This window comes from Vespula pensylvanica, chromosome 4, assembly GCF_014466175.1.
Source record: "Vespula pensylvanica isolate Volc-1 chromosome 4, ASM1446617v1, whole genome shotgun sequence".
Taxonomy (NCBI): Eukaryota; Metazoa; Arthropoda; class Insecta; order Hymenoptera; family Vespidae; genus Vespula; species Vespula pensylvanica.
This window is the reverse complement of record NC_057688.1, coordinates 2,698,431-2,703,588: the sequence shown is the minus strand read 5'-3', so window position 1 is coordinate 2,703,588 and position 5,158 is coordinate 2,698,431.

Here is a 5,158-nt window from a genome sequence, read left to right as displayed (position 1 = left end):
ACCCTTTATACGTGTATTCGTGGCCTATACGCCGTCGGTGTGCGTGTATATGCGCGCGCGTTAGTTCTCTTTCTCTCTCTCTCCCTCTCTCTCTCTCTCTTCTACTCAGCATCTTTACCAGTGTCTCTATCTTTTTCTCTCTTTCTCAATTTTACTCTCTACCTCCCTTTATCTCTATTTTCTTCTCTCTTCCTAACTTTTGCTCTCTACCTTTTTATTTGTTCTTCTTTTTTTCTTTCTGAATTTTACTACTTTTTTTCTTTTCTTAATTTTATTTACTATCTATCTATCTAATTCTCTTTTCTTTTTTGAATTTTATTATATGTATATCTGTCTGTTTCTTTCTTTTTTTTCTCTTTTTCTCTATCCTTCTTTCTCGTTTTAAATTTTATTATCCGTCTCTCGCTTTGTCCTAGGCTTTTTTGTCTTTCTCAATTATTCTCTCTCTCTCTCTCTCTCTCTCTCTCTCTCTCTCTCTCTCTCTCTCTTTCCTTTTCTTAATTTAACTTTCTTTGTCTCTCTTTCTCTCTTTTTCTCCCACTTTCTTAAGATTTAAGTACGCGAAATTTGTTTACATTCCCTTATTCCTCGTCATCTTTCATTTACTCGTCACTCTTATCTCTCTCACGAAGCCAGCAACCAAGCAATCTGCTTCACGTCCACGAAATTACCAGCGATGTTTTCTCATACTCATTCTTGTTTATCTTATTTTCTATTATATTATAATTATAAATAATGCATTGCACACACGTAACTCGTCGTTTTTATCGTATAAGTACGAAATAGAGATTTATTATCTTCTCAAAAAAAATAGCGTTTTCTGTCGGAAAATTTAGGATTCGTACGCATACTGTATAGAATGTATATATATACATATATACATATACATACACATCACACGCACACACATACACGCATGTATATTTTGAAAATCTTATGATTATCGGAGGCACGTCATATACCTCTTTCAGATTTTAATTTTCACAGGTAGAGAATTATATCAAAAGGTACGTAAAATCGCATTAATTTATAATTCGATGAAAACTACATTAATTACATCATTTTTATTTTAATTTTCTTATTAATTATTGTTTCATATAACAACACGTTTATTATCACATTGTGATTAATAAACGTGAATTTTATTTATAAGATTTTTCTCTGAGAATTATAACAATAATCCAAATAAAAAATTAAGTATTGAATGTTATAAACATACGGACTTTTTCAATATATTGTTGATTTTCTCCGAATTAGTTCATTACATCTGTTATCAAAATACAAAATTCAAATGATGTGAATTCGAATTAGGCCTAGCATACAGCCTTAAATCTCTTAAAATTTCTTAAAATATTTAGTACCTGACTAAAAAAAGAATCGATTCTGATAATAATTGTGAAAAATGTTAAAAATAAAATAACCTTAAACTTATGTCGAATTCGAATTGAAAATACATATATTTTTAATATTTACTCGATATAGAATTACTTACATCGATTTTACATTTTACATACAGTAGATAGTATTATTTGCAGAGCACTTTGGATTTAAATATCAAATATAACAATCTTTGGATATTAATTTGTATAACGGATAACGATCATATTGAGGGGGAAAAAAAGGTTGAAAGCCACAAGTGCAAATAATAGTGCGTAGGAGCGTTAAATTCAAGATGCGTCTAAACGTTTATAGCAAGGTTGATCGTACATATATAGATCGTGTTCGTGTAGCTATGAGATTTTCCGAATTTCCATGAGATTAAAAGTGCTCGTAAACGTGGAATCGAGAACTCCAAGGTATCGTTTTCTTAAGGTTCCTACGCAATGTCGTAAACGTATCTCGAACGATAAAAAAGAAGGGAATTATATGACGAACGAAAAGAAAGGAAAATCCTTTCTGATAATCCTGTTGCTTCTGTATATAGGGTCTTATTTCTGCCATATCGTCACGACGTCATACGAACGCTAATTTACATATTTATAAGCAACTACAAACTGGAAGTAGAATTGAGATAATTCCTAATTCTAGATACTAGATATTTCTGATGATCATACGCCAAACTAGAATGTCTGCTAAAAGTTAACTCAATTTTCCATGAATACAAAGTATTATAATTTGTTACAAAGTTGAATACTTTTTTGTGTTTTTAAATAAGTATTATTAGTTCTGTTATTGTTTTGGTGAAAGTTTTTATATGATCTCAAATAAGAAAGAAAAAAGAAGAAGAAAGAGAGAAAGAAAGAGAGCAAGTTCTTTTATAATTACGTAATAATATATCATTTTCTGTTAATTTCAGAGAAAAGTGTAGCAGATAAATTATCCATTGTTTTAAATTAATACTGACATTTTATTAATTAAAACGTAGTTTCAGAAAATTCGTTAAAAAGGTTTCTAACAGGGGAAAATAAAAATATTTCATTTTCCTAAAGTGTACATTTATTTGTTAAAATAACAATAATTAATTCAAATGATTTGACCCATTTATTGACATACACCATTATTTCATTAGAATCAGTTTTTTTTATAGAAATAATTTTTTATAGAATTTATAGAAATAATTAAATTAATATCATTGTTTCATTACAAAGTCAACGACAGCAAAGACAAAGAGCATTACTAAAATATTTGATATACATACGCATATCGTACGTACATATCTATATGTAATTTCAATTATAATATTAATTTATAACAATTATCCCAGATTAATTTCTGTAATTCGACGATTTGCCTGATGTGAAATTTTATAACTCAGATAATCTTCTTTCAAAAGAAAAATATATATATATATATGTACGTTCGTACATCTATGAATATAACATTCTTTTGTCCGAACATCGAATATTTCTTGTTCGAATATCGATAAAAGAATAGAAATCAAACGATGTAACAGGAAAAGAGGAAAAATCGTCCTTTGATAGGTACGCTCTTTGAATACAGGTCGCTGGTTTTCTCTGATAACAGACAATACCATCGATAATAATTCTTTCTCTATATACCTGTACTATATGTTACTAGAAAGGGATGCACTTTATTGACAAGACATTATAAAGGAATATTGTAAGTTAAAGTCAAAAAAGAGCATATGCTATTTATTTACTTATATAAGAAAAAAATTTGTAGATATATAGAAAGATTAAGATAGACAGGGCTAGAAAAAGAAAGAAAAAGAAAGAGAGAAATTTTTTTCTTAAACAATAAAATGAATAAATTTTAAAGGGAAAAATAAAAAGTAATAAGATTAGAAATGCATTGTATAAATTTTCACACATTCTCTTTACTCTTTTTCGTAAGTCTCGATGCGCGCATGTAAATTATTACCTACGTAAGTACACCTTTCTGATATCGACTTTAGAATAAGAAAGAGGATGTTTCAACAGGCAGCACTTTCTCGTGAAAGTTTTTCGAAGAGCAGCGGTCATCCAATTTCGTTAAAAACACAACTTTGCCTTTCTATGAGATGGAGAATGACAGAGAAAAAGCATGAAAAAGGAAAAAAATTAAGATCGAGGTCTGCTAGATTAATTTTATATTATTATAGTCGGTATCTTAATTGAGCACACCACCGGACATGAATTTTTACTCGACAAAAGTCTCCCTTCCTTTTCTTGTTTCTTGCTTTCTTTTTTTTTAAAACGGATTAGATCGTGAGAAATGTCAAAAAATCAGATGGAATCGTGAGATGGAACAGGTTAACATTTTTATTGCTTGATGGTATACTCGTGTTCATGAAGTGAATAGTAAACAAATTCTAAAAACAAAACACTGGAGAGTAAGGTAAAGAGAAAAAGAAAGTTTAGATGTTACAACACGAATCGAACATTAACTGCCATTACATAGATTCCATTACTTCGTTTTAGAGTAATGGACTTTATTTTTATATTAACATTAGACTATTTTTATATTCTTTCTTCTATTTTTTTTCTCATTTAACTTTTTATCATATACCTTTGTAAATATGGACATACAAACTAAAAGACAAAATTGAAATAAATCTTTTCTTTCCTTACAATACACGCGCGCACACACCTATGCACGTACGCACGCATAAGTACATTCCCTTGTGATTTCATATGTTCCTTCTGATTTTTATTTGAAACTCGTAAAAATTCCATGATGGCTAAAACTCTTGGGAAACTTATAATTCCAATTATCTTGGAGTGTATTCATGTTTCGTCTATACTGTGTGTCGTTTATTGGAAAACGTTTGGTATCTGTTGCTATACCATAAAAATTATAATAAAAGAAAGTAGGACCTTACGATAACGATAGGAGAACGAAGGGAACGAGAAACAAAATGAATCGACATTGAGACTTCGAAAAAAGAACTCTTCATATAAAGGGAAATCGAAAAAGTCGACTCTCCTGAGAATGATATGTCTACAAGAAGAAATACCTGACCGGAAACTATTCTCGTTTGTTTCGAAAATTTCGATCGAAAACGTTATTTACTATTTCACCATCCAAATTCAAAATCCGCTGGATTATTCCCTCTTCCACACCGAGTAAGATAAATCAAAAACTCTTCAATTTATTATAGTTATTTGTATTCATCGCTCGTATCTTCTTTGATTCATTTATTTTTCTATCTTATTAGAAAAACGTCGTATCTCTTTGCAAGCGAATTTTCGCGATCAATTTATGTTAATGAAATTCTAGGAAATAGAAAGATTAATGAACAGAGAGAGAGAGAGAGAGAGAGAGAGAGAGAGAGAGAGGAGAGAGAGACAGAGAGAGGGAGGAGTAAAAGAGAGAAGAAGAAGAAGCAGATAAAGATCACTAAAATTACCGGAGAAAATTAACAGCTTCGAGATTTGTCGTCTTCACTTGGATATTGTAGAATTTTTTGATTGATTAAATCCCTTGATATATATACGTATTATAAAATATTATATTTAATATCATATGTGAAATCCAAAAATTCATATTATTTCGCACTTCTGTAAATTAAATCGCAAAATCAATGAGTTTCGATTACATTAAAATCGATCGTGTAATTAATTTAAAACAGTAATCTCTCTATTCTATTTTTATAATACGATATTATTAGCTACAGTGAGTACAATATACGATTGCAATAATACGGAAATATAGGAAACGAACTATCAGAAGCAACGCTAAGAAAATAAGGGGTGCAACAATAATAGGTTCGAGTGGA